We start from the raw sequence: 7,100 nt of genomic DNA, 5'->3' as shown, positions 1-7,100 counted from the left end.
ACTTGGCTTTGCATAATTAGTTGAACAAGTCTGCGATGAGTAGGATGGGATACTTTTTCTTCATCATCATTTTATTGAGAGCTCGATAATTGATGCATAATCAGAGGCTCCCATCTTGTTTCTTTTGGAAGAGACCTGGAGCTCCGAATGGTTCTTTAGAACTATGGATGAGACCATCGCTTAGTAGTTCACCTAATTGCTTTCTGAGCTCTGCCAACTCTAGAGAGTTCGGTTGGAGTCTTCACTCCTGGCTCCAGCTCGATGTGGTGATTCATGCCTCTGCATGATAGCAGAGTCTTAGGCAACTTGGGTGGCATAACATTCGTGAAACTATAGCAAGTTCATGAATGGCCTTCTCGTCGAGTGGCTCTAGCTTCATAGCAGCCATGAATGTTAGTTTGCCTTTTTGTACTTGTTTCTTTAGTTGTAATACCAATATATGTTGGGGTTCCCTAGTTCCTTTCCGAGAGATAGGAACCACACAGGGGTCGTCGCCTCCCATCATGCATAGGGAGTTTAGGAATGGCATTGGCATCAACTTCGTCGCGTGCATGAATTCTATTCCAAGAATCACTTGGAAGTCATCCATGTTGGGAAATCTTGGGGGCGACATCACATGCGCAGCGAAAGAACAAGAAAACAAAATCCTCGATTCCCAAAAAGATTTTCGTCGTCGTGCGAAGATTGGTGCGCAAAATCCGCGAAACTCAAAACTACGTATAGAGTAGATTGTGTTACCTAGGGAGATCGTATATCCCTGTTTCCTTGCAGATCCTTAGGAGAGGGTGAAGGAGGTCAAGTGTCCTCCTCTCTAGCGGTGATCCACACAGTAGGGTTGCAACGACGCTCCTCAAAACTCCAGGTCTGCTCTGAGGTGGAGAGGGATAGGAGAATAGGAAAAGCAAGCAAAGAATCTAGCCTATGAGGCTCTGAATCCCTCCTATTTATAGAGGTCCCCTGTTAAACCCTAATGGGTCCTCCCCTAGTGGGTATTGGATCTGCATCCAATAAGACAAGGGCTCCGTCGGATATCTCATATCTGAACCTCTACTTATCGCAATGCCTACCATATGTGTGTGACCCTCTAGGCCCAATATCGAGCTGGCCGTGAGTCATACCTGTCAGAACTCCTTCTAACTTAGTGAATTATTATCTCTGTAATAATTCACTTGACTCATCGACTACGGAAGTACTAGGCCACTACGTCGTAGTCCCCAGACGATACAGGGGAATCCAATCTATTGGACCTGTCTGTCCTCAGTTACCGTATACCTATAATCCCTCATCCATCTAATATCCCAGAGACCGTATATCGAGCATGGTGTTGTCAGACCCATACGGTTTCTACTCGAGTCTCGCTCTAATCGGATTCTCCTAGAGAACTCTTTCTCTCTCAACCCGAATGACCCTGGCCAGGGATTTGTCTGAGCAAGAACACATGGGATATTCCTCTCATGATGCCGAGAGTGGATGATCCTCTATCGACACTCAATAGCCCTCGTAAGGTCGACTACCACTCCCAATGACCAACTGTACTAGATCTGGGACAGCCAAACCTATAAGTCTGGTATCAAAGAGTGGATCACTCATACAGGACATCCTTGGTGTCTCAAGTCTAAGGACCAGATATACCACTAGGACCACGGAATCGCTATCTGACAATAAGGCATCATCAATCATTCAGCATTTCGTAAGCGGATCAATCAGTGAACTCATTCTCCAATGAGCACATGTACTGTATCCCTAGTGTCCCTACACGAGCAGCTATGAGACCAGCTGCATCCATCATATGGACGGGTATACAGCACACCAGTCTATCCGGTTATAACGATGTCCCTCTCGAGTAACCTATGACCGGGATTATTTAGGATATGTGTTTAAAGGTGAATCGATCTCATTATCGTGATCTGATCACGATCCGATTCCCATTGCACAAATCCAAGGACATCACAATATATGTATGCATTTATGCAATAGTTATAAAGTGATATATGCCAAAATATAATAAGCAAAAAGATTCTGTATCAAGTCACATGTGCCATCACTCACGTGATTGGCTTGCTGGGCACCTATGACTAGCAATCTCCCACTTGACCTAAAGCCAATCACCTATGTGTCTGATCCCCATCAGACCCCTGTGACGCTCAAAGATAAAATGAGACAACGACTTTGTCAGTGGATCTACAATGTTATCTTCGGATGGAACTCTTTCCACTACTACATCTCCTCGGGTTACGATCTCTATGATAAGCTGGAACCTCCTCAGAACACTTCTGATGAGACCCGGGTTCCCTTATTTGAGTAATCGCCCCATAGTTGTCGCAATATAAGGAAGTCGACTTCTCGCTATCCGGAACGACTCCCAAATCTATGATGAACATCTTCAACCATACTCCCTCCTTTGCTACATCTAATGCAGCAATGTACTCCGCCTCTGTGGTCGAGTCAGCAGTGGTATCTTGCTTGGAACTCTTCCAGCACACTGCTCCTCCATTCAAGGTGTACACATACCCTGAATTCGACTTGCTATCATCGACATCAGACTGAAAACTTGAGTCAGTGTAGCCTTCAACCTTAAAGTTATTACCTCCATATACTAGTAAATGATCCTTAGTCCTTCTCAAGTACTTAAGGATACACTTTACTGCTTTCTAGTGCTCCAAACCTGGATCCGCCTGATACCTGCTCGTGACACTCAAAGCATGCGCTATATCAGGCCTAGTACATAGCATGGCATACATGATATACCTTATTGCTGAGGCATAAGGTATCATATCCATGTTCGCCATTTCTTGGAATTATCCATGCCAAAACTTTTGACAATGGTTTCTATGTACCTGGACTGGGACAAGCCAAGCATCCTCTTGGATCTATCTTTATAGATTCTAATCCCCAAGATATAGGATGCTTCCCCTAAGTCCTTTATGGAGAAGTGTCTAGATAACCAAGTCTTTACTGTGGATAGCATTCCTACGTCATTCCCGATGATGAGGATGTCATCCACATATACCACCAAAAAGGTGATAGCGCTCCCACTTACCTTCCTGTACACACAAGGCTCATCTTTGTTCTTAACGAAGTCATAAGATCTGATTGCCTCATTAAATCTTATGTTCCAACTTCGGGAAGCTTGCTTTAGTCCATAAATGGATCTAAGCAACCTACACACCTTATCTGGGCAGTTCTTGGACACGAATTCCTCAGGTTGCATCATATACACCTCCTCCTCGAGGTTCCCATTGAGGTTGCATCATATACACCTCCTCCATCTGTTAGATCTCATAATCATAGTGTGCTACAATAGCCAATAGAATTCTGATGGATTTTAGCATTACTACGGGTGAGAAGGTTTCGTCGTAGTCAACACCTTGCCTTTGACGATACCCCTTAGCCACTAGCCTTGCTTTATAGGTCTCTACCTTTCCATCTACTCTGATCTTTTTCTTAAAGATCCATTTGCAATCGATGGGTACAATACCTTCGGGTGCATCAACTAGGTTCCAAACCTTATTGGAGTACATAGAATTCATCTCAGAATTCATGGTTTCTTGCCACTTCCCGGAGTCTATACTCATAATAGCCTCCTCGTAGGTCTGAGGATCAATATCCTCAACATCCTCTCCTCTAATATGTCCCACATATCTCTCAGAAGGATGTGATATCAAACCTGCGTAAAGTTGAAACTTGTGTATTAGGTACCTGAACAGACTTGGGCTGTAGAGTGGTGCTTGAGCTTGGTTCTCCAACCTCGCTCAACTCTATCATTCTCCCACTGTCTCCGCCAAGAATGTGTTCCTTCTCAAGGAACACTGCTCTCTTAGCTACAAAGACCTTTTGGTCCTCGAGATGATAGAAATAATACCCACAAGTTTCCTTCGAGTGTCCCACAAATTTGCATCGCTCTGTCCTTGATTCTAACTTATCGGGGTTGTGTCTTTTAATGTGGGCAGGGCAGCCCCAAATCTTAACAACCTTAAGATCAGGCTTCTTCCCTTTCCATATCTCATATGGTGTAGACACTACCGACTTAGTTGGAACTCTGTTCAGAAGGTAAGCTGCGGTCTCTATGGCATATCCCTAGAATAAGATGGGTAGGTCAGCGAAACTCATAATGGACCGTACCATATCTAATAGCGTACGATTCCTCCTTCCAAAGACACCATTGAGCTGAGGTGTATAAGGAGGTGTCCATTGAGATAATATCCCATGGTCCTTGAGGAACTGAGTAAACTCTGTACTTAAGTACTCACCTCCTCGATCTGATCGAAGAGTTTTGATACTCTTTCCAGTCTGGTTCTCCACCTCATTCTTATACTCTCTGAATTTCTCAAAGGCCTCGGACTTGTACTTCATTAAGTACACATATCCATACCTTGAGAAATCATCAGTAAATATAATAAAGTAGGAGTAACCTCCAATGGCATGAGTTGACATGGGTCCACATACATCATTATGTATGAGTTCCAACAACTCAGTGGCTCTCTCTCTAGTTCCACTAAATGGAGAGTTGGTCCATTTTCCACAAAGGCAAGGCTCGTAAGTTGCATATCCATCATTTAGCAACTTTTGAATCATTCCCTCATGGATATGACCTAGCCTACAATGCCATAGGTATACACTGTTCACCTCCTCTCGTTTCCTCTTAGACACTTACATTCATGATATGTGGAGTAGTGTCTTGTATAAACAAACCTTTATGCAATATTCCTCTCGTCAATCTCCCCTTAGCTTTGTTAGAATTTACAATAAATTGTAGATGTGATAAGCAATATTGGTATCCAATACCAATGCACTATCTCAAAAATCTAACAATTGGAGGTTGATCATGAATATACCTGAAGCTTCACCAAGCTTCTTGTTTCGCCCTTTCTGCAAGGTACTCTTTGCAGTTCCTCTTCCGGTGCTCATCTTTACCATAGTGGAAACACTGGCCTTTGTCCTTTGCTGGGTCTTTCTTAGCAACCTTTGCTTTACCTGGTCTGCTCTTGCCCTTTCCCTTCTTAAGGGACCTTTCTACTTTTATTTTCTTTTTAGTCTCACCAGTGTAGAGAACTGGCTTCTCATTCTTAATAGTACTCTCTGCCTCCCTCAACATATTGAACTATGAAAAGGAATCTGGTAGGGACTGAAGGATAATGTCCACACACAAGTTATCATCTAGGACCATTCCTAGACTTGTGAGTTTCTCTATCCACTCAATCATCTTTAGGACATGGTTCTGAACCAGTGTCCCCTCAGTCATCCTAGCGCGGAAGAGGCTCTTAGATATCTCATATCGCTGAGTCCTTCCCTGTTCCTCAAACAATTTGCGGACATGTAGGAGAATGGATCTGGCATCCATCTTTTCATGTTGTCTCTGTAACTCAGGAGTCATAGAGCCCAACATATAGCACTGAGCAAGAGTGGAGTCATCAATGTACTTCACGTAGCGAGCGATCTCATCCTCGTTTGCCCCTTCTTCGGGCATAGGCATCACTGTATCAAGGACGTACACGATTTTCTCCGCTGTGAGAACAATTCTCAAGTTACGGAGTCAATCCATATAATTTGGACTAGTGAGGCGGTTGACATCAAGTATGCCACGTAAGGGATTTAAAAGCGACATTTTCTGAAAATAAAGATGCAGCAGAAATGAATAACATGCAGATTTTGCAAGAAATAAACTATCAAGATATGGACTTCTATCTTAATATGCTCCCACTATTTTACTAACGAGTCACGCGACACCCTCAGCACGTGAAATGGAAGTCTCCGGCAGACTTCTAGTGGGGATCAGGATCCAATCAGCGTCTTAGTGTAACCTCGAGGGACTCGACCAATCACACTAAGCCTAAAAGGTAGGCAACTCTTGCCGATCACAACTCCTTGTGATTCCCATCCTGTTTGGCCTCCGAATCACCATGGCCTCGAGGGACTCGACCAACCATGATGCTTGGTTAAGTCAACACCTTCGTTACAAGATGAGTCTGATTTGATGATATACCCTTGAGGGACTCGACCAAGTATACCATGCCCTCAGGTCACCGGTGACATCTCTATGTCGTAAGCAAGATAGCGAATCGCGATATAGGTGAGTCTCGAGGGACTCGACCAACTCAACCTACATCGGGAATCTGTTCCTACTTATAACGATGGAAGGCCACGTGGGTCAATCTAATTGCCTCACGTTTACCGACTTAATATTATCGAGAGATGTTTCTAAGATTTGGTCTCCTAATATGACATGTCACACATATACATATTTAATATATATTTACATTGCATGCAAATATATATACTTATCTAGTATGTGTATAATCAATTACACTAGATGATCATGGACCACAACGTAATGTGATTAGGCCCGAGCCAATAGGCCTAATCACTCACATTAAGATCTATGTGTGCAACGGTGCATCTCCATGCCCTGTGATCATCCATCTCGTCCTCGTCGGTTCCGTCGACATCTTGATGCATCTTCATGCATCGCGATCGTCCGTCTCGTGGGTCCCGCTATCGCATCCACGCTCCCGCTGCGCCTCCTCATGTGATTACAACTTAATCATAGGCACGCATGCCCGACAATAAACGAGAAATATAATGGAGGCTCGCAGACCTCAATAATAATAATCACAAGTACACACATCACACGGTCCATGATCATCCGTCCACACATCATACATCACATGTATAAATAATCATCATCATGTAGGACTACTAGATAATAATAAAAATAATAATCAACTAAACCTTTTAATTAATTAATATTTTCTGAAATCAGGGACATGTAGGGAATTTTGGAATTTATAGGGGTATTTTCGTAATTTGGACAAAAGACAGAAACTGGAAGTTCTCAAATTCCGAGGGGCAAAACTATCTTTTGCCCAGAAAACCATAATGCCCTTTCCCCCTTTCGCTGCTGCCGCCGCCGCCACTCTGGCGGCGGCGGCCTGTGCGGCGGGGCGAGGGCATTGCCCTCGCTTGCTGGCGGCACGCCCGCTGTGGGTGGGCGCCCCCTTCGGGCGCCGCTGCCTCCGCAGGCCGTGCTGTCCCGCGGGGCGTTTCGCCCGCGGGAGCAGCGGCGGCAGGCGCCGCTGCCCTGCGGCGCCTCTGCCCGTGGG

The sequence above is a fragment of the Musa acuminata genome, chromosome BXJ3-6, assembly GCF_036884655.1.
Source record: "Musa acuminata AAA Group cultivar baxijiao chromosome BXJ3-6, Cavendish_Baxijiao_AAA, whole genome shotgun sequence".
In the NCBI taxonomy this organism is placed as follows: Eukaryota; Viridiplantae; Streptophyta; class Magnoliopsida; order Zingiberales; family Musaceae; genus Musa; species Musa acuminata.
This window is presented reverse-complemented; position numbering follows the sequence as displayed.